At 34.6% G+C, this 27,621-nt stretch overlaps 1 pseudogene; it reads left to right on the top strand.

Moving 5' to 3' along the window:
• Positions 1-27,621, top strand: part of LOC149536908 (wax ester synthase/diacylglycerol acyltransferase 3-like) — a 40,057-nt pseudogene that overhangs the window by 3,452 nt on the left and 8,984 nt on the right.

The raw sequence follows: 27,621 nt of genomic DNA, 5'->3' as shown, positions 1-27,621 counted from the left end.
AAAGATATTTTTTGGAGTAATGAATTGTTTTGTTTTGTAGATGCTTCTTTTGACGGTGATGAGCTACATGGGAAGTGTGAGGTTGGAAGTGCTTGGCACCAAGAATTATGTGAATAGTGATACTCTAGCCAAGTGTTTTACTGAATGCTTTGACAAGATGATGGATGCCATTGAGGGAAACATAGTTGGGTCCTATGTTTTGAGTTTTTCTTCTACTATGAATTTTTCTACTTTGTTTTCAATAAGATCTAATCCCCAATCTTGGGTGTGTGTACTTAAAATTTAGTACTGATACAAATGGAATTTCATACATCAGGGTTCAAACTTATTTGCTGAGTTTTTTTTGTTTTGAATTAATGTTAAAATGTGCAAGGTCCAATACTAAGCCTTGATTTAATGTAATAAGTAGGCTAAGTAGTAATTTGCCGATTGTTCAACTATATCGATTCTTAAGAATTGTGATATATTGATCATGAAAAAAGATAGATTTAAATGTTGAGCAATTTAAAATATATATATGTACAGTCTATTAATGTAATTTTATCATTTATTAAAACATATCAATATCACTAAAAAATTAGCTTCCTAAAAGAAATTGTCTAATACAAACATATTACATTTAATTGTGTTGTTTAACCTACTAGCTATCTTTTAATGTATTCCTTCAAAAATAAAAAACATTCTAGTTCTCATTATGGCTTTAATAAATCTTTAAAATTAAATGAAGGAATTCTTTATGTAAGGAAAAAGCCACATTTTTCATGATAAATAAAAAATTAGAATGGGGATAAAACACTATCAACAAGGTTTGGACAAATATAATAAAAGAATTATAGTAGAATTGTGTTGGACCAAGGGAATTCACTCTAAATTTTCATAGCAAACATAATTCAACACTAAATGTATATACACAATGTGTATGAAAATATTTAATAAGCACTAAGTCCTTCATTCATGGCACCTAACTTTTTAAAATAGGAAAAAATAATTTTAGAATAGCATATTTAAGATTTGATGACATAAGTATTTGCATTGTTTCAGGAAATCATTGAATGTCCTCAATGCAAAGGTACACAAATCTAACATAACACAATATAATTCTAAATTCCATAGATCTAAAAATATTACTACATAGTCCTCTTGTGATAGAAGTATTTAGAACCTTTATTACATAAGAAATCAGAATCAATAAAATATAGGCTTCAAATCAATAGATCTAGTTTAATCACTAAATGTTTATCTTGTCTAATTAATGTGACTGGATCAAAAATTGACTTTCATGTGGTTTAACTTCAATTTTTGAAGCTTTATGTATATTATTTTAATAAGAATATTCAATTAGAACTTTAATATTTTTATTCTTGAATCATGTCACAAAATTACAAGTCACTCTGAATTAGAATAGTACAACATAGTTCAACATTAAATGCCCTTATACATGTTGCATATCCTCATATCGAAACACTCAATATTCGATCACATAATAAATTTATTTTTATTTTGTAAAGAGATGTAATACTATCTATAATTTATTGAAATATCTAATTTAAATCCAAAGGTCTTTGCTAACATAAACACATTTTCAAAAGATCTAGTGTACAAGAAACACTTACTTTAGAGAATTATACATATATTATCATATAATAATCATTTGTAATACAAAAAGAATCAATTCTCATAAAGACATATATTCAAAACATGAAAAATAAATTCCATACATTAAAATTTGAGCACCCTATAGTCTTTAATGATGTAAGACTATTTCTACATGAGAGACAATGCATACTACAATAGGTGTAAGCTAATATATTCACTGGCATAGGGATGGTTAAAAAATTAGGGCTTAGAGGCATGTACCTAACTTTCTAAACACCTTTGTGAGTAAACACAATAGAAACAAATAACAAAGAACAATGCCGAGGAGAGAGAGAAACAACAATATCTTTATTGATTTATCACATTATCCGCAACATTGCCTGGCTATGAGGCCTTTCAAGTTACAACCAATGCAATAATCATAAATACATAAAAATTCATCCAACATGATACAACTACAACCAAATATCAATTCTTTTTCTTCTTAACTTCTATGCCTTTTTTACTTTCCTATGTGTCCTACCTCTAAACCTAAACTACACTTACTACTTATACTTTCCAAAATAGCTTGTTGAAGTTTCTAGGTCTTTACCTAAGAGAAGGTCAACATCATAATGGTCCACACATAGCCCAATGCATGGCCCTTAAATTCAATTCATGACTCAAATTAAATAAACAAGTTGGCTCATACTAGGAACGCATCATAAAGAAACTCGGTCAAAGAAGCAACCAAGCATCAACAAACTAGCGAGCTCACTTTGCACTTGGAGGAACTCAAAAGCAATAGAATTAATCCAAAGAAAAAACTTGACCAATAACACACTCAAAAATCATTTCATTTGGCCAATATTGCACTCAGAAACAACTAAGAAAATGCAAAAAGATGAGTTGGAAATCAAGGAAAACCCAGGATGCTCATGGATCAGCCCACCAGGGTTGAAAGAAATGATTCTCCCAAATCATTAAGATGTCACAACTCGAGCTAAATCCAACTTAGATTGAGAAATCCATGTAGCATCTTCCACTAGTCTTTTTTCGCACTTCATAAAATATTGATAGTAATCTTTTCCTCTTGTGATTTTACCAATTCTTTGATAAAACAAAATTGTTCAATCTCTTCCACCTTCTTCCTAAGATAATCATCTGGTACAAAAACTTCATTATTTGACTTGTGATGCTCATATAAATAAACAACATGGAATATAGGAGATTTATCCATGTCATCAAGTAACTCAACTAAAGGATTTGAGCAATACACAAAACAAATTCATACAGCCCTCAAATACCTGCATGTAGAAAACCTGTCATGGAGAAGAAATGGACAAGAAGAGGCAAGGACTTGTTTTGAAAATATGCAAATTTTATTCTTATAAAAGGAAAAAAGATACAAGATACTTACAAATGATCTATTCTTATAGTAGGACATCAAAACTTGAAAAGGATAACCTAATGTTGAGAATTGTGTCTCAACCTTGCAAGCTTTTTTCGAAAAACTCTAGAAAATTTCTAGAAAATTCTAGAATTTGTTTGCGGTAGTTTTCCACATGTTTATGAGTTGGAAAAAGGTGTATGAGTTGTTAAAAATGTGTTTGGTCTCTAGAACAATATAGAAGGGTTATTTTTAGAGTGTAAACAACTCATTATATGACTTTTATGGGGGTCTAAACTAGAGGACGAAATTATGGATGAAAATGGTATTCTTAGAGATACAAATTACAAGTGGGTAACATGTGGCATGGTTCTCTTGCCCATGGTTTTGGCCCGTGGTTTTGTAAAAACACAAATGGTTTCCAGGTGGCAAATCACTATAAAGGGAGGGCTTGGTGAGGTTTTTGAATCATCGAATTAGTTTGCAAGACTAGTGCTAGAAGGAGTATCTCTCTAAGTCTAAGTTTGAGTCTGAGTTGTGTTGATGCACTCCTATAAGAACTTGCATTGCAACTGTATTCTAATCTTCTAGATTCGAGAATACATTGTGTGGGTTTTGGAGGGTGGGGTTTTTCTCCTAGAAGGGTTTCCCCATAATAATCATTGCGTTATGAGTTCATTGTTATTTTGATTATGTTATTATGCATTTCCTAAGATCTCTGCTATAGTTATTTGAATTTGCATAATTGTCCTCTCAAAGATTAGTGTAGGAAGCAATTCTACACACCTTTTCTTCCTTTCAAGTGGTATCAGAGCTTGACCAATTTTGGTTCTATTTGTTGGGTATAGGGTTTTTTGAGCTAATTGCTTGGCCAAAGAGAGGGATCAAAATCCTACAATAATGGACTACTTAGCCCAAGATTGGACATTTCAAGTTGTTCTTACCCAACTCATTTGGACTCATTTAATTTATCAACTAGGGATGCAAACTTGAAATGGTCTTGGTAAAATATATGCTTCAAACTTATCTTAAGAACTACTCTAAGGAAATTCAAATACTTGAGCTATAAGAAATCTAAGCTTAAGCTGGAAATCAAATCTATTTTAAAAAAGCATGAAAATATAACTGAGAATTACTTCAACTACCTATGCTACAGGAACAGTCCACTAATTTTTTTATTAGTGGCTGCATGAACAACAAAGTCTAACAACAGAGTCTACCTTGGTTCTAGTAATAGAATATAAATCCTATGTTAATTGATTAGTTCACTTCTTGTCTGGGCCCCCACAGAGAGGTGAAGAAAAATAACTCAGATATGAAGACTTGAAATGTTCATTAAAGAATCGGTAATCTAGAAGTCACAACCCTTGAATTTCCTTTGCTCAAGGCTAGCATAATAATGCCAGTAACCACTTTGACTCTCACTTGGTTTAGTTGACCTTTCTTTTATATCTACAAAATGTTAGCACTTCCAAAGCAATAACAACATACATCAAAACTTATTCAAAACATGTTATCTAAATTAGTCACCCCTATGTCACATTGTTGTAGGAGAAAGTCACCCAACCTAGATAAGGAAGAGAAAGCATTTTTCTCACACTATTTTGTAATTAAATGAAATTTCTTTTCACAGCGTATTCATTTTGATCTTGAAAAGTAATTCTGCACATATTTCACTAAGATCATCATAAACATCATGTTCTTGAACATCAAAGGCTTTAGAAAGTTTGCAAATTAAACTAAAAATAAAATGTCAAAATAGACCATATTCTGGTCTCATCATTCCCCCCAATTGAAACTTTGACTTGTCCTCAAGGAAACATAAAATTCTTCACCATTGCAGCCATCATTAAATCTGAAGCAATACTCTGCCCTTTACCTCTTGTATCAATGTTCCAATAAAACACTTTATTTTTCCTATATTTTTCCCACCTGTAAAGCTCTTCTATCATATCAACTGCCTCTAAATCTTGTTGATTAGCAAGCAATGGGGATAATAACAGTGTAGGCTGAAAAGTTAAAGGGATCCAATCATTTTTCCTTTCTTCCCCCAACTTGATATACCAAAGTGCTCATTAAGTGGCCATGATAAAATTCAATGGAGAATGAGCTTCTTTCTTTTGTAGGTCTTCATTCAATCCTATCCAACACAATTGATTCTTCTTCTTTGCTACAGGGAGATCTGCCTCTATGATAGCTTTATATTCTTGATAAGCTGCATCTCTTAAAGGGGGGATAATTTAGCTGCCAAGTTTTGAATAAGAAATTTTCATCCATTTATAGTACATAGTTATAGCATCCTTGGCCTTAGATCTGAGGAGAAGTGGAGCCTCATATTCTAATTCTTTAAAATGGTGCGCCTAATGTTCTCTGCTAATTTCATTTTGGATCCAAGACATTAATGCCTTGAGTTGAATATCACCCACAAAAGGCAAAGGATTCCAATTTCTGTCATTAGGGACTACTAAATTATGTACTTGAACAGTTCACAAAATAGATTTTTAAACGCTACAGTGGGAGTATGGAAGGCTTGAAAGAATTCATGAGGAGTATTCAATGTTGGATTCTTTCCCTATATTACACAGGTCATCTGATAACTAAAAAATTGTTCTTTAAAAAAGAGAGCATAAACAAAGGAGAGTGGTATGACATTAATTCAAGGATCATGGTAGTAACCTTTGTAAGTTTACCACTTAATTGGTCAATCTCCTCATCCTTTTCAGTCAAATCTTGAGCTTGATTGAAGATAGTTTTCTCTAAGCTATGAAATGATGCTTAACAATGAAACAGTGGAACTAGGACTAAAAGTAACTTGTTCCCTAGATGAAGGATCATTAGGAGTAGTTTTTTGGGTTGCGGATGCTAAAGCATCAAGTCCTTGTGAAAGAATTTGTTTAGCAACGATGTTAATTACATTAACATTTATTCCAACATCCTCTTCATGAAATTTTTCTCTTTGAGGAGGGGGAGAATCTGGAACCTCAATAGACACACTATCTTCTATGTTAAAATCTATGGATATAATGGGTGGCTGGCCAAAGGATGTTCTTTCTACTGCAAGTAAATGTTCTACACTTTCACCTTCTTCAATGATATTCTTATTTCTATCAAAAGAAGAGGATTGCCCTTTTCCAATGGTTACATTTTCAGACATAGAGGGTTGAAAAGACACACCCTAATCAAGTTTTATAGATGGTTGACTTCTTTGGTTTCTCTTCCTAGAGGGTAATTCCCCTGCCTCTAAAGCTAGAGGAAATATAGAAGGTGTTTCCTATACATTCCCCCCTTTCTTCTTTTTATGAACCCTAGGCATTATAGGAGAGTCAACATTTGGGGAAACTTTAACTTTCCTTTTACCCTTATTGGATTTTGGACCTGAGCCAAAGGTAGAAGCTACAAGAGTAGAAATTGAAGTTCTCTGAGACCTTCTAGGTCTGGTTGAAGAAGAGGCTAGAGTTGGGTTCACAGGGTTTTCCTGAGGCTCCCTTTCCTTTTCAATTTGCCTCTTAGGCTGCCTTTTAGGGTTTTGCACTATGGTTTTAATAAAATCATCCCAAGGTATTCCAAATTGTTCCCTAAGGGCTTTTTCTATGATAAGCTTAATAAAACATTTGTGTGAAACTTGCTTTAGGGTTCCTTTCTATACTGCAGTGACTCTTTTCAACAAAATGTGATACATAAAGTGAGGGACATTTAAAGGGCAATCATCATGTCTTAAGCAACTCAAAAATTTGAAATGTGTGGCATGCAAATATGAATGTCTCCCTTCACAAGTGAAATATTTCACCACATAGATAGCAAATTCATCAAATGGTTGTGCTAAAGATGTGTGGACTGTACCTTGTTTCCAGTCTATCTAAAGCCATGGGTCCATGTGCACTATAAATTGGGCTCTAGCCAACACTACATCTAATGTATCTAGAAACTGTTCTCCTTCCAGTAGTAATTCCATTATCTCTACTATAATCTCGAGTGAAAATGGAACCCTTATTCTTTTGACTGTAGAAAAACCATTTGTCAACATTCACAAGAATTTGAAGGCAAGCTCCTCATTCCATGCAGACAATTTGAAAATGTAATCCATCCACTCCTTGGCTTGAAATATAGGCAACCAAACTGGTTCTCCCAACAATGTTGTATGGTTAGCTGGTTCCCTTCTCAACAAGCCACCCCTAATTATTCCTCTGAAGTGATTATAGGAGAAATTTCAAAAATGGAGAAAAACTCGTAATAAGATGAGAGGACAAGTGATAGTACTTGTTTTAAGTAGCTAACATTTTTAGCATTAAAGAGCACTTAATTCTACATTAAGTATGTACTTACCAATTCACAAAAATGTTCTCTAGAGTTAGATTTTGATCTTTCCAAGGCTCAAGAAGATAGGTTACTATAACTGAATGCCCTTGGTGAATACCAAAACTTTGCCTTACACAATATGGAGGTAATCCAACAATAGCGAAAGAAATGGCATGACAAATTCATTTGTGACAATAAGTTTTCTATTGGAGACTAGGCCCTCCTAAATGATTCCCATTATCAAAAAACTCCAGGAAAATTCCAAACCCATTGGCTAGGACCATAATAAACTACTTTCTTTGTGAAAGTATTTTCTCTCTAATAATTCCAACTCACCTCACCTTTCATCAACTAGCATGACGGTATCAAATGCCAGTATAACTTTGCATGTCCATACACATACTCTCCATTTTCACCCCTTTCTTTGGAACAATAACTAGAGGTGACACTCATAGGCTATCAAAATTAGGATAGATAAAGCCAACATTAAGAAGCTTTTGCAACTCTTCTTTGACTATGTTTTTTAATATTGGGTTTACCCTCCTCTAAGGTTATCTTACTAGCTTACACTCTGGATTGATAAATATCCTATGTGTACAAAGATCGGGATCTAAATCCTTCATGTCAGTATAGTCCCATGCAAAGGCTTGTTGACTATTTTGCAATAGTTTAATAATGCTTGCCATCTGAGATGCAGTAAGTTCATTATTAATATTCAACTCTTTTCCTACAAATTTTTTTTCTTTCTTTACCTTACTCATCATTAAGACCCTTTCTATTGTTGGGGATTTAATTTCATAGGGTAATAATGTATGAAGGTAATTAGATGCTGCAAGAGATTGAGGTGCATCACATTTAAGTAATACATTTTACAAGGAGCTGATAAGAGTTTTAGAAGTAGACTCCTCAGAATCATATTGATTAGTAAGGATTGCTGCCAGTATATCATCTTCTTCCTAGGACACAAAAAATGGATTTCTTTGAGCATCATGAGTTGTTGAATAGAATTAACCTTTAGAAGATCATCACCAGGGTTTGGCCAGGAAACTTGGTCAAGATCTAGTTGACGTTGTGCAGGGGAGTATACAGTTAACTTCTTAGTTTTGGTACCATCTTATATTGTCATTTTTCTTGATCGACATGCAATGCATGCATCTGTAGTAGCCAATCAAGGTCTTGCCAAGATTAATGGATATCCTCCAAGGGTACCACTTGGTGAAAGCACAAAAAAGTTTTAAGGAAAATCTAGGGAAACCAAGGTTATAATGATATCTTCTATCATACCATCAGGTTTGATAGTTGAATTGTCTACTAACTAAAGTATTGTAGGAGTATCCCTTAATCCTATAATACTAAGTTGTAACAAGAATTCTCTAGTCATGACATTAATTGAGGCCCCTAGATCAATCAAAACATTCTAAATTTGGATGCCATTTATATGTATGGTAACAATAGGACTTCCTGGATTAGAATATTTAAGCGTCAGGGCTCTATTCAAGATTAAATCAAAAAGTTATCCCAACTCATGGACAATAGGAGGATCCTTTTTCTTTCTAAAAAATTGCTTGACACATGCTTCCTTCAAAGTTTTATTGTAAAGGGGAATCTCTTTAAGTGCATCCAATAAGGGAATCTGTATAGTCATTTTCTTAAGCTAGTCTAGGAGATCAATTGTTGCAAGGCTTGGTTTAGATGGGGCTACAGGGACTAACCTTTGTGGAAATAAAGGAGTAAGTGCTTGCACAGATGGGGAAATTGGAAGATCAACCGGTTACCTTGCTAGACCATTTTCAGTATTAGTTGCCTTAGTTATGATAGGTCTTTTAGGTGTAGACAACTTGGTTCTAGACCTAAAATGAATATCATTGACTTGCAAAGAATAAGCTTACTACTTATTGTTGGAATTTGGTGTTGGTTGAGTAGGAATTTTTGGTTTCTTTTGTGGGCTAGCATTAGCTATAGGAGGTGGAGGCAACAGGGCTTGCTGCTAAGGCAGAGGCATCAAGGCTTGCTACTGAAGCAATTGGCTTGGCCCCCACTGAGGTGGTCATTGCTAATTCCCTTGATATAGAGGTTGTTGATTAAGACCCCACTAAGAATATTGGTTGTGTTGTTGAGGCCATTGAGTATTTTTCTGGGGATATTGAGATGGTTGGTGGTAGGCTTGATTATAATGGGGTTTCAAGTTAGACCAATTACTACAATTTTTTCCTTGAGGGACAAAATTTGAGGAAATATTATCCTGCCACTAATTATTATTGTAACCAAAAATTATTTAGAGGGTCTTGAGGCATACCTTGTCTCTGAGGCCATGGTCACCTTTGAGCAGCATAAATCACTTCTCCTATATCCTCATCAATTGCTTTAAACTTAGTGGGCATTGGTTATGCATTTACTGTTGCAATGGTCTTGCATGTGCAATTATTCTTCCTTTCTCTACAATGAGGGCAAAATTTAGTTAGCATGGCATCAGCTTCATCCTTTTTCCTTCCAACTTGAATGGTATCCAATTGAGTACCAACATCATTAAAGATATCTTGCTTGAAATTAGACAACAGACTGGATAACTCCATCTTTGATACTCCTAACCCACTATTGGTCCTATGTGGTAGGATCCTCATAGTGGCTCTTGAATAGTTCTGACATATCTCCTTGATGTCATTCCAAGTTTTTTGTGTAACTTTTCCTCCAGCCATTAGGTCTAGGTCCTCCATACTTTCTTCTTGCATACCTCTTAGAAAAAGATGCTTTTTAGATTCTTCATTTAAGTTATGTTGTGTATTAAGCTGCACATTAAACAAGAAATTGGAAACATAGTCTTCCAAGGTTTCATCCTCCTTTTGTGACATTTTAAAAATGTCATCCGCCTTCATATCTTATCCTCTATAATATTCTTTATACTTTTGAAGAAACAAATTGCTCATTTCAATCTAGTTTGCTATAAAATTTGCACCCAACCCCATAAACCATCATAGGGCAGCATCCTTTAGAGTAGAGGGAAATAATTTCAGCTTATGGCCATTAGATGTGTAGTCATAACTCCTACAGATGATGTCAAACTCAAAGAGAAAGGTTTCAGGGTTTTCTATAACCAAACCATAAAATTTTGGGAGTGTAGCAACATGTTCTTTAAATTTTGGTTCCCTTGTTGAGGGGGAATAGGAAAGGGAAAGGTAGGCATGACCATTCTTGGAGGAAGATGTGGTGCTTGATAAATAAAAATGGATAGTGGATTATTTTGATATTCAAGCTTATCAAAAATTTCATTTAAGTGGAGTGATTCTTCTGATTTAGCATCAATGTCAGCAAATGGATTTTCAAAGGTTTCATCTAAGTCATTTTCTTCTTGGGGTTCTTTTGGTTCAGGCTAAAAATCATTGAATCGTTCTTCCTAATTATCACAAGGAAGGAATCTCCCTAAGTGGTATCTTCTTCTATGCATAACATGCTTCTTTATTACTAAACTCTATAAGCTAAAAGACTAGTTTGAATTAACACCATCCCCGGCAACGGTGCCGAAAAATGCTTTGCCAAAGAAAGGGATCAAAATCCTATAGCAATGGACTGCTTAACCCAAGATTAGACATTTCAATTTGTTCTTACCCAACTCATTTGCAATCATTCAATTTATCAACTAGGGACGTAAACTTGAAATGGTGTTGGAAAAATATATGCTTCAAACTTATCTTGACTTAAGAACTACTCTAAGAAAATTCAAATACTTGAGCTACAAGAAATCTAAGCTAAAGTTGGAAATCAAATCTATTTTAACAAAGCATGAGAAATACAGCTCAAAATTACTTCAACTACCTATCTTGCAAGAATAGTCCACTAATTCTATTATTAGTGTCTGTAGGAACAATAGAGTCTACCTTGGTTCTAATAACTGAATATAAATCCTATGTTAACTGATTAGTTTACTTTCTGTGTGAGCCCCAATAAAGAAGTAAAGAAAAATAATTGAAAGATGAAGACTTGAATTGTTCCTTTTATTCATAATGATGGAAAAATGTACATACTGATGAACAACAGAATTGTATTCAGTACTCACAACTTCTACTATTAAGAGTGACTACAAATTTTTGGTTATTTAAAATCATGGCCTAGGAATAGAATTCCTAGATTTTAGACTCATCAACTATCAAAGCAATTAATTGTATTGATTATTACAACTGGTGCATTAATTTTGGCACCAAAAGAATCATTATTCTAGGAGCTCATGACCCCTGAATTTCCTCTGCTCAAGTTTGGTATAATAATGCTAGTAACTACTTTGACTCTTGTTTGGTTGAGTTGAGCTTGCTTTTATATTTGTAAAGTATTAGCACTTCCAAAGCAATAACAACATACATCAAAACTTATTCAAAATTTTTTATCTAAATTAGTCTATCCTATGTCACATTGTTGTAGGAGAACCACCCAACCTAGCTAAGGAAGATAAAGCATTTTTCTCACACTATTTTGTAACTAAATGGCATATCTTTTCATAGCATATTCATTTTGATCTTGAAAAGTAATTACACACATATTTGACTAAGATCACCATAAACATCATGTTCTTAAACATCAAAGTCTTTAGAAAGTTTGCAAATTAAACTGAGAATGAAATGTCAAAATAGACCATATTTTGGTCTCATCACTAATCAAGGTTTGAGTGCTAGCTTGTGCAAAGGTTTTTAATTTCTATGTTGCAAGATTGCAAAGATGGAAAGCACATTAGGGAGGATGGATATAGAGAAGTTTTTTGGCACAAACTTTGAGATGTGGAAGCTGAAGATGGAAGATCTATTTATTGATCAAGATCTACAAGATACAGTCGATGAAAAGAAACTGAGGCCTACGAATCCAACTTTAGTTGCTGAGTATGATGTGAGAGAAAAAAAAGCTAAAAGTCTCATTAGATTATGTCTTGTAGACTCTATACATATTAATGTCCATGAACAACCTACTACGAAGAAGCTTTGGAAGAAGCTAAGTGACATATATCAAGAAAAATCACTTACGAACAAGATTTTCTTAAGGAAGAAATTGTATTCCTTGAGAATGGGAGAAGGTGGATAGATTTCTGAGCATCTTGAAAGTTTTAATATGTTGGTGACTCAGTTGACCTTAGTTGGGGTGTGGATGGATGAAGAAGAAAGGTGCCAAACATTTATATGTTTGTCACCAAACTCATGGGACAACCTTGTCATGGCCATAGGGAGCACTTTAGTTGTCTTGAAGATGGAGGACATTATTGGGTCTCTACTTTTTGAAGAGATGAGAAGGACAATCTCTCTAAATGCCAAAGATGCTTTGAGTGTTCGAGGAAGGCCAAAGGAAAGAGGCAAGAACAAGAACTAGCATGGTTGTTCTAAGTCCAAGAATAAGGAGGGAACTAAATCTTGTGGTAAGTCCTAGGTGATTTGTTAGAATTGTGGCAAACCTAGACACTTTCGAAAGGACTGCAAAGAGGAAAAGAAAAAGAAGAAGAAGCAAGATTCTGATTCTGAGTTTGAGAAAGAAGATGGAACTTCTTTAATCATAGCCTTGGCCACTCATGTAGGTGATAATGGATGGTTGATAGACAGAGGTGCATCTTTTCACATGACTCCTAATAGAAATTGGTTTAGTAAATATAAAAATTTTGATGGTGGTAAGGTGTACTTGTGTGATAGTTCAATTCTTGATATTGTTGGTCATGGAAGTATTCATGTGAAACTTTATGATGGAAGAATTAGAAGATCTGATGGTGTCTTGCATATTCCAAGAGACATAGTGCAAGGTAGGAGATTCCCCAAAGGAGATGTCCTAGCCCCCAACTATATAACCATGTAGTGAAAACACAACAACAAGAAGTAACAAAGCAAGATCTAATACCAAATCACAATAATATATTCATAAAATATAACTTATTACATGCAATGTGTTGGGCTGTAAGGCCTTCCCAGTTATGGCCAAATACAAAGCAAGTAATAGTTCTACAAGATCCCTCAAGATCCAATCCCAAACCCTAGCTAGTCCATATCCACACACTGGTAGAATCCCACAAGGAAGATCTCAACTTATGCTCACAATCCCACCAAGCTATCTCCTTATTTTCCAAGCCACAACTACTAGCTCTACTCCAACATCATCCAAGTGTAAAATACCTCACATTTGGCACTCTTTCCACACATTCATAACTCCATCACAATCTTGTTGTAAACTGCCTCACATTTGGTGCTCTGTTCACAGATTCAGGAAAACTCACTCTTGAGCTACTTCCCATACCCACTCCTCTTCTGAGTAAATGAATAATGACTAAAGACTTTCCTGTAACCCCTAATTATACCAATCTATGCCACAAGTTGGCCCAAAACAAAAATTAAATGCAAATACATAAATTAAATGCCAAAGTTAGCCTCCTACAACAATTAAATTCCCAAAATTGATGTCTCAGTAAAATTGTGATATCTCCTAGCTCCGAATGAATTAGAACTCAAGCTTTGAATAGTAGGTAAAATTCTAGGCCCTCTTAAATCCTTAAAAGTTTCATCCTTTAACTAAAGGTTGAAAATTAGTTATACAAACTGAAATTGACACCAAATTCTTAGACCATGCCAAGCTCCGTAGACCATGCCAAGTTCTAAAGACCATGTTGAGCAACCAAGAACCATGTAGAGCTCCCAAGACCATGCAAAGCTTCATAGACCATGCTGAGCTCCCTAGACCATGCCGAGCTCCATAGACCATGTCGAGCTCCCTAGACCATGTTGAGCTCCATAGACCATGTCGAGCTCCCAAGACCATGCCGAGTTCCAAAGACCATGCCGAGCAACCAAGGACCATGTCGACCTCCCAGGACCATGCTGAGCTGCATAAACCATGTTGAGGTCCCTAGACCATGTTGAGCTCCATAGACCATGTCAAGCTCCATAGACCATGCCAAGCTCCATAGACCGTGCCGAGCTCCCTAGACCATGTCGAGTTCCAATCCTTCTTTGATCGAGTACCAGTCTAAATGCCTATTGAGCCTCGTCCCATGAACTCCAAAGTAGTGACCAAGTAAATCCAAGATGCCCTCCCGTGAACTCCAAAGTAGTCACCAAGTAAATCAAAGATGCCACAGGACATCTTGGATTTACTTGGTGACTACTTTGGAGTTCATGGGAGGAGGCTTAGTAGGCATTTGGATTGGTACTTGGTCAAAGAATTATTGGAGCTTGGCATGGTCTAGGGAGCTCGGCATGGTCTTGGGAGCTCGGCATGGTCTTGGGAGCTCGGCATGGTCTAGGGAGCTTGACATAGTCTATGGAGATCGACATGGTCTAGGAAGCTTAGCATGGTCTATGCAGCTCAACATGGTCTTGGGAGAAAGGCATGGTCCTTGGTTTCTTGGCATGGTCCTTGGTTGCTCGGCATGGTCTTTGGAACTCGGCATGGTCTTTGGTTGCTCCACATGATCTAAGAATTTAGTTTCTATTTTAGGCTGTATAACTAATTTTACACAATGAGTGAAAGGATGAAACTTGTAGTGATTGAGGAGAGCCTATACTTCTACCTATGGTTCAAATCTCGAGTTCTAATTCATTCAGAGCTAGGAAATATCACAATTTTACTAAGACATCAATTTTAGGAATTTAATTGTTGTAGGAGGCCGACTTTGGCATTTAATTTATGTATTTGCATTTAATTTTTTTTTTGGGCCAACTTGTGGCTTAGATTGGTATAAGTAGGGGTTGTGGGGAAGTATTTAGTCATTATTTATTCACTCAGAAGAGGAGTGGGTGTGGGAAGTAGCTGAAGAGTGAGTTTTCCTAAATCTGTGAACAGAGCGTCGAATGTGTGGCAGTTTACAATAGGATTGTGATGTAGTTGTGAATGTGTGGATAGAGTGCCAAATCTGAAGTATTTTACACTTGGATGAAGTTGGAGCAGAGCTAGTAGCTTTCACTTGGAAAATAAGCAGATAGCTTGGTGTGCTTGCGAGCACAAGTTGAGATCTTCCTTGTGGGTTTCTACCAGAGTGTGGATCTGGACTAGCTAGGGTTTGGGATTGGATCTTGAGGGATCTTTCAAAACTATTAATTTCTTTGTATTTTGTTGTAATAGGGAAGGCCTTATAGCCTGGCACATTGCATGTAATCAATTATATTTTATGAATATATTATTGTGATTTCGTATCAGATCTTGCTTTATTACTTCTTATTGTTGTGTTTCCATTGCATGGTTATATAGCTGGGGGCTAGGACATCTCCTTTGGGGATTCTCCTACCTTGTACTATATCAAGTGGTATCAAAGTGAAGGTTTTTCCTAAGTGTGTAGATAGATTGCTGAAGCTGAGGTAGTTTGCACCAGGACTTGGGTTGGAGAAGTACATGTGAGGAGATCTTGATCTGGTGGTGGAATTTCTTTTTGGAGTCCTAGATCTTTTGGTTGTGAGGTGGTAAATTGTGGTTCTAACTTGCAATTGTAGAGGGCTTGCAAATGATCGATGGATGAAAAAATGGAAGACTAATCTTGTTGAGGCATGATTGTAGAGAATTTGTGGATTGCAGATCCATGGTCTTGGACTTGTGATGTTGTTCTTGATTATTCATGCAAGGTGGTAGGTTGCGATCTGACTTGCAAACAATTCAAGGTTCTCACATGGAGTGTGGGAAGGATTTGTTGCAGAGGGTTTTCAAAGATCTTGGGAGATGGCTCTGAGAGGATTAGACCCTACAATGCTTACAAATCTATGTGATGTGGTGGAGAGGAGGTTTTCTGAGATGACTGCTCAATTTGAAGTTAGCTTGGCTGATCCTATTAAGGACAAGGAAAGGAAGGAATTCTGTAGCTATTTGTGGAGTTGGAGTCTACCGATCTGGAAGAGAGTCATTTGGCTAGTTAAGAGGCTTTTTTGTGAGAGAAGATGACATAACAAGGTCGAGGTGGAAGAGTTTGGTTTTGTTGATCAGTTTGTGGAGTCTGATACAAAACCTGTAGAACAGATAAAATTTGTTGCTGAAGATATTCCTAACCTTGTTGATGTTGGGATAGACGTTGGTTTTCATGATCAGTTGGTTGAGTCTAATTGCTTGGTCGTGGATGATCTAGTTGTTGTTGGTGGTAAGTTGTGTGTTGCAGAGCATCTTGTTGTGAGCAATGAAATGGTGTGTGTTGAGAGTTTGGCATGTGTTGATGGAGATCTTCATATTGTCACTAATGTGGAGTTGGTTGCTACTAGTATGGATTCACTAGTTGTTAATATGGATGTGGGTTTGTTCATGAAGCATTATGTTCAATTTGTTCCTAGGAGTGAGCATGATGATTGGTTGGATGAGATTCTGGTGTTTGATAGAATGATGTGGATGTGGATGATGTGTAGATTGATTTTCTTATCCCTGTTGGAGTGGAAGCCTTTGGTGAAGATGAATTTGGTTGTTGCTCTTTCTTTGGGCATCAAAGTGTGGGACACACTTTTCTATTTACCTGGGGAGTCTAATGCAGGAGCATCTTGGATTTACTTGGTGACTACTTTGGAGTTCATGGGAGGAGGCTTAGTAGTTTCTTTGGAGGGTGTTTGGACTGGCACTTGGTCAAAGATGGATTGGAGCTCAGCATGGTCTATGGAGCTCGACATGGTCTTGAGAGCTTGACATGGTCCAGGGAGCTCAACATGGTCTATGGAGCTCAACATGGTCTATGCAGCTCAGCATGGTCATGGGAGCTTGCCATGGTCCTTGGTTGGTCGGCATGGTCTTTAGAACTTGGCATGGTCTATGGAGCTCGGCATGGTCTAAGAATTTGGTGTCTATTTTAGGCTGTATAACTAATTTTCCACAATGAGTTAAAGGATAAAACTTTCCAATGTTGAAGAGGGCATAGACTTCTACCTATGGTTCAAAGCTTGAGTTCTAATTCATTTAGAGCTAGGAGATATTGCAATTTTACTAAGATGTCAATTTTGTGAATTTAATTGTTGTAGGAGGCCGACTTTGGCATTTAATTTGTGTTTTGGGCTGACTTGTGGCTTATATTGGTATAATTAGGGGTTGTGGGGAAGTCTTTAGTCATTATTCATTCACTCAAAAGAGGAGTAGGTTTGGGAAGAAGTTGAAGAGCAAGTTTTTCTGAATCTATGAATAGAGCGCCGAATGTGAAGCAGTTTACAATAGGATTGTGATGGAGTTGTGAATGTGTGGACAAAGTGCTAAATGTGAGGTAGTTTACACTTGGATGAAGTTGGAGTAGAGCTAGTAGTTGTGGCTTGGAAAATAAGGAGATAGCTCGGTGGGCTTGCGAGCACAAGTTGAGATCTTTCTTGTGAGTTTCTACCACAATGTTGATTTGGACTAGCTAGGGTTTGGGATTGGATCTTGAGGGATCTTGCAGAACTATTAATTCTTTGTATTTTGCTGTAACTAGGAAGGCCTTATAGCCTGACACATTGCATGTAATCAATTATATTTTATGAATATATTATTGTGATTTGGTATTAGATCTTGCTTTGTTACTTCATGTTGTTGTGTTTCCGCTACATGGTTATATAGCTAGGGGCTAGGACATCTCCTTTGGGGATTCTCAAGCCTTGCACTATGTCACCAAGACTAGCAATGAATTTTTTATTTTTTAGCAAATGAATAGATACAGGTGTGCATGTAGAATTTTTTTAAGCAGGTGTGAAAAAGAGGTGCTATGGTAATAGCAAGAGGAAGCAGATTGGGTACACTTTACCAGCTTGATGCATGTACAGTTGAGTGCAAAAGTACTTCTAATAAGATTCTGAAGAGGATTACTTTGTTGGAGAAGGAGAGGTTTTCTCTTTTAAGAGATTATCATGGTTTTTGGGTACCCAATGGTGTTCTATCTACTAAATCAAAGTTACCTATAGAGAAGACTATGTTATGGCACTAGAGACTCGACCACATAGGTGAGAAAGGTATTTGAATCTTAGAGAATAAAAAATTTGTTGATGGGTTGAATGATTGCAATCTTGATTTTGATTTTTGTGAGTAGTATATCTATGGTAAATGAAACCACATTTAGTTTTACTCAAGTTCTCATGAGTCCTCATCTATTTTCTATCTAATCCATTTAGATTGATTTGGTCCAATTGACTTTCCTTCTATTGGTAGATTATTTTACTATGTTTCTTTCATTGATGATTTTAGTAGAATAAAATGGGTTTATTTTCTTAGAAGTAAAGCTGAAGTTTTTACTTTAATCAAATAATGTAACGCAATGATTGAGTTGTAGACTTTAAAGAAGATAAAGCATTTAAGAACTAATAATGGCAGTGAATATTGCTCCAATGATTTTTGACACATTTTGTAAAGATTGTGGTATTAAAAAAGAGGAGAAAACTCCTTATTCTCCACAATAGAATGGAGTTGTAGAAAGAATGAATAGGACCTTGATGGAGAAGATTATGAGTATGCTGAGTGGAGCTAGACTAGAACAAAAATTTTGGGCTGAATCTGTAGCCACTACCGACTACCTAATAAAAGGTATTTTACATCAACCTCCTTGTTGGTAACACACCAATGGAAGCATGGTTGGGTCACAAGTCTTCATTTAGACATCTGAGAATTTTTGGTTATGAGGCATATGCTCATATCCCAAAGAAGTAGACAAAATTGGATGAATTTTTTTTCAAATGCATCTCCATCAGATATAATTATGGTGTGAAAGGATACGAGCTTTGGGATCTTACTGCAGAAAAGGTATTTTACTCCAAAAGTGTTATTTTTAGAGAAATTGAGCCTTCTTCTATTACAATGTAGCCAAAATAGATAAAAGAAAAGAAAGATGTGATTCAACTTCCTGCTACACCTAAGAAAGTTGAATAGAAACCCTTAAAAAGATAAGTTGTTGAAGAGAGCTCTATGAGTTCTAAATCTTCAGAGGAAGTGGGAGAACTTGATCATGAACGTAAACCTAAACCTGATCCGGATCTTGTTTGAAGGTCTAGTAGACAGAGGAAAGCACCACAAAGGTATGGATATTCTCCTAATGATTGGAGGTGTATATTTTCTTTGAATGCTAAACTTGATGAACTAAAATATGTAGAAGAGGCTCTTGATATGAATGATTTAGAGCCCTTGAAGATAGCCATGAAAGAAGAGATGGAAAATCTTAAGTGAAATGACACATGGGACCTTGTACATTGTGTAAAGGACAAAAACATATTTTTTAAAAATGGGCATTCAAAAGGAAGATGGGTTCAGATGGAGAAGTATAAAGCATGTTTGGTTGTAAAAGGTTACTCCCAGGTTATAGGAATTAATTATGGTAAAAAAAATTCTCTTGTATCAAAAATGACATCCATTAGATTTTTACTTTATATTGTAGTAGCTTATGATCTAGAAGTTGAGAAGATGGATGTAAAGATAGATTTCCTTCATGGAGATTTGGAGGAAGAAATTTATATGACATAGCTAGAGCACTTTGTGGTGAAAGGTAAAAGCCATTTAGTCTGTAAATTGAAGAAATCCTTGTATGGTCTAAAACAAAGTCCTAGGATGTGGTACCAGAAGTTTGATAACTATGTATTGAGTTTGGGATTAGTCCAATCCAAATATGATCACTTTATATACTACAAGTCATATGGTGATTATTTTCTTTTTATTGTCTTATATGTTGATGACATGTTGTTTATTGGAAAATGACAAGGTTTGATTGTAGAATTAAAATCGTAGCTCTCAGAAAAGTTTGAAATGAAAGATCTTGGTGCAGCAAGGTACATTTTAGGAATAGAGATCATAAGAGGTAGACAAAACAAAAAGCTTTGGCTAGGCCAAAGAAAGTATGTTAGTACTATCTTGAGAAGATTCAATATCTAGGATTCCAAACCATTGAGTGCTCATGTTACTATGGCAACAAATCTTTCTAGCTCTTAGTGTCCTTCATCCCCATTAGAGATGGAAGAGATGAGTCAAGTACCATATCAAAGTGCTATTGGAATTTTTATGTATGATATGGTCTATATAAGACCAAACATTGCCCAAGAAATGAGAGTACTTTCTCATTATATGTCTAATCTAGGAAGAGCACATTGGAATGTAGTAAAAAGAGTTTTCAGATACTTATAGGGTACCTCAGAGTACTCTATATGTTTTCATGGAACAAGAAATGAGCATTCCCTATATATTTGAGGCTATGTGGATTCAAACTAGGCTCATGATGTTGATAGAAGAAAATCCACCTATGCATATGGGTTTACATTATTTAGTGGTGCAATTAGTTGGATAAGCAAGCAACACGCTATGGTCACTTTGTCCACTATAGAGGTAGAGTATATGGTAGCTACTCATGCTTGCAAGGAAGCCATCTGGCTTAAGCAACTGTGTTCAAATATAGAGTTCAAATAGGGTGCAATCTACCTAGTAAAAAACTTGATATTTCATGCCAGGACTAAGCAAATTCATATACAATATCATTTTGTGACAGATATGGTCAAGGGTGGAAGGTGAAGCTAGAGAAGGTAGAGACTTTGGTGAATGTTGCTAATGTATTAACTAAGCCCATGAGCATAGAGAAGTTCACATGGTGTTTGAAGTCTATGGCTGTTTTGGCCCCTAACAATCAAGTCTATGACACTTTGGATCCCCTAACTCTTGCAAGGTGTTCAACAAGTGGGAGAATGTTGAGAATTGTGTCTCAACCTTGCAAGCTTTTTCCAAAAAACTCTAGAAAAATTCTAGAAAAACCTAGAATTTGTTTGTGATATTTTTCCACATGTTTATGAGTTAGAAAAAGGTGTATGAGTTGTCAAAATTTTTTCTAATCTATTGAACAATGTAGAAGGGCTATTTTTAGAGTGTAAACAACTCATTATATGACATTTATGGGGGTCTAAACTAGAGGACAAAACTATGGACGAAAATGGTATTCTTGGAGTTACAAATTGCAAGTGGCTAACATATGGCATGGTTGTTTTCCCCATGGTTTTCGCCCAAGGTTTTGTAAAACCACAAATGGTTTCCAAGTGGAAAATAACTATAAAAGGAGGTCTTGGGGAGGTGTTTGAATCATCGAGCTCAATTTGCAAGATTGGTGCTAGAAGGAGTGTCTCTCTGAGTTAGAGTCCAACTTCAAGTTTTGGTGATGCATTCCCATAAGAACTTGCATTGTAAGTGTATTGTAATCTTCTAGATTTAAGAATAGACTAAACAGATTTTGTAGGGTGGAGTTTTTTTTTTTTTCTCTTATAAGGGTTTCCCCACACTAATTATTGCGTTATGAGTTTATTGTTATTTTGATTATGTTATTATACATTTCTTGAGATCTCTGCAATAGTTAGTCAAATTTGCATAATCATCCTCTCAAAGATTATTGTAGGAAGTCATTACGTACACCTTTGCTTCCTTTCACCTAAAAGGTAAATTCTATTTAATAATTACTAAATAATTATTAAATGAGAATGCAAAGGTGCATAAAGTGAAATCTTAAGGAGAGAGAAAAGATAATTTAATTAATTAAATTAAATTAAGCTTTTTCTATAACATCAACTTCATAAGCATTATCACTATCAAACATCCTCAAGATTCTACAAGGACCAAACTTCTTCATTTTTAGGTTACTATACATTCCAATTGGAAATCTACTTTTTTGCAAATGAATCATCACCTCATCACCAACTTCAAAAACATGATGTCTTCTAGACTTGTTTACATTTTCCTTATACTCCTAATTACTTTGTGTCAACCTCAACTTTACTTCCTCTTGCAAAGATTTCATAAAATTAGCAAATTCTTCATCTTTAATAGTTCTCTTCTCTTCTCCAACAACATGCTTCAAATCTGATATACCTCTAGGCTGCATTACATTAACAATATGAAATGGCTTTTCCCCAATACTCCTATTCATAGGATTATTACATGCAAACTCATCTTGTGCCAATACTATATCCCAATTGCTCAACATATCTCCAAATAAACATCTCAACAAATTACCCAAGAATCAATTCACAACCTCTACCTATCGATCTATTTGTTGATGGAATGTAGAAATAAACTTCAACTCAGTACTCATCTTCTTCCACAAAGTCCTCCAAAGTTAACCAAAAAAATTATTTTCTTTTTTAGAGATAATACTTCTTGGTAATCCATGCAATCTAAAAATCTCTTTGAAGAAAATCTCTATAACATGCACCACATCAAATATCTTCTTACATGGTATAAAATGTGGCATCTTAGAAACTGTATCCGTAATTAGAAATTTAGAATCATACCCTCTTGTTGTCTTAGGTAATCCAAGAAAAAAATACATATTGATGTCACTCCAAGGTTTCTCAAGAATAGAAATAGGTGTCTAGAATCCAATATTCTAACTTACTCCTTTTGTAACTTGACAAATTTCGCAATTCCTAACAAACTTACAAACATCTTTAATATACATTTTTGGCCAATAATACTTATCCTTAAGAAAACTCAATGTCTTGTTAATTCTAAAATGTCTAGGTAATCCACCACAATATTTTTCCTTATGCAAATTAACTCTCATAGAACTTCTTGGTATACACAATGAAATTCCTTTGACTAAGATACCTTCTTGAATAAAAAACTCATCATACTTGGTTGATTTGATAGATTTGATGCTCTACACTCTCTCTACACCTTAGAAAAATTAGGGTTTGTATCATACAACTCCTTTATCTCATCAAAATCAAGAACTTTAACCTTCATCTTGGTCAATAAAGAATATCTTCTGCTCAATGCATTTGCAAGTCAGCTAGTGACTCTAATTTTATGCTTTGTCACAAATGTGAAACCCTACAAGTACCCAACACACTTTATATGTCTCAAATTCATCTTATGTCGACTTCCCAAATACTATAAAGATTTATTATTACTGTACAACACAAAATCTTTAAGAATCAAATAATGTCTCCACTTCTTCAAGGCTTGAACAATAGAATAGAACTCTAGATCATATACAAAATACTTCCTTTTAGCATCATTTAACTTATCACTAAAGAAAGTAACATGTTTACCTTCTTAAATTTACGTAGCTCCTATTACACAACCACTTGCATCCCACTCAACTTGAAATACCTTATTGAAATCAGGTAAAGCTAATGTAGGTAACTCAACAACCTTTTGTTTCGAAGTCCAAAAACTCTTATTAGCTCCATGTGTCCACTTGAAATCCTTTTTTATCTCCCCTCATAGTCTTGGTCATAGCATTACAAATAGAACTAAAATTCTTTATAAATTTTCTTTAGAAACTAGCCAAAGCATGAAATGATCTTACCTCACCCATAGTCTCAGGTGTATGCCATTCTATATTTGATTTAACTTTCTCAAGATCCATCTTCAAACCATCAGCTAGAATCAAAAATCCTAAATACATAATCCCTTCTTACATAAAGGAACACTTCTTCAAATTAATCAGCAACTTCTCCTCCATTAGTGTCTACAACACTTGCTTAATATGTTTGAGGTGTTCTTCCTTATTCTTACTAAATATATGAATATCATCTTGTTAGAGTAATAAAAAAAAAAATCTTATTAATTAATCATATTGATTTAATTATTAAGTCACTTATTATCTCAAGTTTAATTAAGATAAACTTTAAGAATATAATAATTAATTATTTTATTAATTATTATCATGCAGCCTAGGTTTTACTTGTTAGAGATTCTATTTCCTTTTATAAGGAATGATCCCTTTGTAATTTATTGATTGACTTTTGATAATAGAAATCTCTCTTTTTTCTCATCAAGAATGTCTAATCTTTGGATCTGAGAATTACAACCTCCATAGTTTTTTCTTCTCTCTTTCTATGATAGGTGTTGCATGTAGGTGATTCTTGAAAGCTATGGGGTTGATCTTTCATCAACTTCAACATGGTATTAGAGCTCTAGATCTTCATGTCACTGTTCTATTTATGAGAGGCCTACCTTTCATATCTGTATTTTTTCTTTTAGAGGGTTTCATTTTTGAGAGATTTTTGTATTAGATCTAGGGGTCACCTTTTTCTTGTGCACTTTGACCCCAAACATACCTCACCATTAATGTGAGGATGTCGAAAACCCCCTATATTCATATAAAATTTGTCAAATTTGGACATATTTTGAATTTGAGGCAAAAACAATTGCTCCCAAATTTGGCATATTTCCCGAGGAAGGGATTTTATGATTTTTGTCTTGAAAATTGGGAATTTTGGCACATAGATCGATGTTTTCAAGAATGAAAATTGAAAATTTTGGAACACAAACAAAGAGTTTTTGGAATAAAAAATGAGATTTGTTGGCACTAAAATTGAGGTTTTCTACTACAAAAAATCAAGATTTTTTGGCATAGAAATCAAGACAATTTTTCATATAGAACTGACATGATTCCTAAGGCAATTTTGTTATGAAACTTGCATGCTTCTCAAGGCAATTTTGGTATGGAACTTGGGTAGAAGTAAGAAGTTAGGTCTCAAATCTGTGGATTGAGATCATGTTGTTTTATAAATGGGCACCTATTTTTTAAAAATGGGTATCATATTAGGCTTAGGTGTACGATTTAAAATTCAAAAAATGGGTACCTACTTTTTGAAAAAATAAAAAATTTGAATTTTTTAAAAAAGGGTACCCATTTTTTAAAAATAAAAAAATTGGTACCCCTTTTTCAAAGATCAGGTGCCCATTTTTTACTTTTAAAAAATGAGTGCCCGTTTTTTAAAAAATCAATTTTTTTGGGGGAATTTTAAATATGTTTTAAATGTTGATTTGACATTTTTCAAAATGGGCATGACTCATTTCTTATAACATGGGGTGGGATTTTTTCCCCTACCTCATATTTTTCCTCGAGATAGGCTTGGTGAGACCAAGTCTATACCTTGACCTCTAAAGATTTGGCTAAGGCATTGAACAGACAAATTCATGCCTTGTCATAATTTTTAGAGGGTCTTACCGATCAAATTTCTCACAAAATAAAAACTTGATAGGGTTCTCACTGTCCTGATTTCAAAAATATAAATTTTATAGTGTTATGAGTTTATTTACTATTTTTGCATTTTTTTTAATCAAAGGTGGTACCTAAATGTAAAATAGTGAGGTTCACTTTTTTATTTTATTATTAGTTTTAATTAATTTATATGTCATCAATCTACATACAATTATTTCAAAGTTAAAAAAAAAATTAAAAAGGTGAAATTTTGATCAAATTATGGTGTTTGTACAAGCCAAATTTTAGAATTTAGCTTTATAGTCAATTAAAAATTAATAATAATAAAATTATTCAATAAAAAAAAAAGGAAAAATATTATCATCAATCTTTGGTGGGTTAGGTAACTTCTTTTAAAAGAATTTAAAAAAATTCATTTATTTATTTCAAGTGATGGTGTCTGTACAAGAGTATGGTATGGTCCTAAAATAGACATTTTGAAAAAGTGGTTTTTAAAAATCCATACCAAACAAAAAATCTATCATATGGGTTAACAAATAAATTACATGCTCAAAAAATAGATTCTAAACACTACAATTTTTATTACAGAAGTTTTTTTTATATTCAATCTCTATATGCCTCAAATTTTGACATCAGTTGACAAAAAAATTAAAAATAGGAAAAACACTTCCACTTCTTGCCCAAAAGTGAGTCCCAACTTCTTGCACTTACCCACCTGCACACTTCCTTGGATAGTTTCTGGTACAAAACTCTCATGCTTCTCAATTTTATTTTTGGTACTAGTAGGCACCCTTCCTGAGGCATTTTGGCACATGTCCTAAGGTGCTAATTTTTTCTTTTTTCCCTACCATCTCTTTTTTGACCTACCTATGGTTTTTTGGTCGTAACTTGCTCATCCACACTCCATTTTTTGCAAACAAGATATTGTTAGAAAGATGATTTTGATCTCGTCATGATAGTGTAGTTTATTTGTACTTTTTATACTATTTGTTTTCTAATTGATGCAGTCAAAGTTAGAGGTTCTATTTTGCAATTCGGGATACATATCTTGAGACATTCTATTTTACAAATTCTACTACATGCACATCCCATTCAAAAATAATAATCTTTGCACTGTAGTGGATATCTTGGTTGTTTTAGATTTAAGGATTGATTTTGTTTCTTCAGGTGATTTTATATTGGTTGTACTATCTCTTGTATTAATCTTATGTCCCTCTTGATCTTTGTTGACATCCTTTTGTAATATTTTTGCAAATGCACTGAGATAAAGTGTCACTCTATTGCATTTGGGATCTTGCACATCTTTGAGTGTTGTTGTACTCACACTACATTATAAAGTGCCTTGGGGGGTTTCATGTTGACCATATTCATCATTTTCCTTTGTCAAGTGAGTCTTCCTTACATGAAATTATCCTCATGATGCATGGATGACACGTGGTGTTTGTACTTCTTTTACACTCTTGATGTTCCTGGTTCTTCTTTTTGTAGGAGATATTGCATTCAGTTTTAGTGTTCATATCTTACCTCTCAGCATTATAGTAGGGTTATGTTGGTTCTATTACTTTGTTGGTTCAATGGAGTGAGCTATGTACTCAATATGTGATCCTATGTACTAGGCAATTGCAGTGGTTGGATGCATTTTAGTGATGGGCCATTTACCATATAGACATTCTTTCATTCCTATTTTTGGAGGCCATGAAGATACCTTCCATCTTCAATTGATCAGCTCTTTAGATTTAGTCTTCTTTACCTGGTCATGTTCTATATAGTGGATCTTCTTCAAATCAACAGTTTGGTAGTGTTTGCAGTTTCTTTCTTTAGTGGTTTTCTTCATGATCATCTTTTGTTCCTATCTTCTAGGACATTCCCTAGTTTGGAGGCTTCTTCAGTCATTCAGTAGTTATTTTTAGTAATATTTCCATCACTTTTTGAAGTGGATTTTTTCCCATGTGGTTTTCTCTATTTCTCCTCTTTTTATAGATCAATAAATTAAAAAGAGATCAATCCTTAAAAAAGGATATCAAAACCCTAATAAGAAAAACTTAGGTTGTATGATAATAATTAATAAAAGAATTAATTATTATATGCCCAAAGTTTATCTTAAGTAAACTAGAGATAATAAGTGACTTAATAATTAAATCAATATGATTAATTAATAAGAAAAAAACATTATACTCTAACACCCCGCCTTAAGATAAACTTAGGAAGTAGGTAAAAAGTTAGAAACTACTACTAAAATAAATATGGCTCCCAAAAACAAAGTTTGAGGAGGTACCAATACAACCCTAAACATGATATCATTGTATCCAAGACAAAACATAAATTAAAAGGAAACATACTCCAAATACCCCAAAGTACCAAGTGAATATCTAGCACTGACCTCAAACTGGAAGTGGACCATTTTTGTACACCAGTTCCCTAGCAATGTTATAGGTAGCTATGCCTCCCAACCACATGGTACCCATAGGCCCACACCTATCATGCTTATGGAGATAATGACCTAACCATAATCACA

This window comes from Cupressus sempervirens, chromosome 10 (genome assembly GCF_028749045.1).
Source record: "Cupressus sempervirens isolate cs-2001-9-10 chromosome 10, ASM2874904v1, whole genome shotgun sequence".
Lineage (NCBI taxonomy): Eukaryota > Viridiplantae > Streptophyta > Pinopsida > Cupressales > Cupressaceae > Cupressus > Cupressus sempervirens.
The sequence above is the reverse complement of the archived record's forward strand: the minus strand, read 5'-3'. Positions and strand labels throughout refer to the sequence as shown.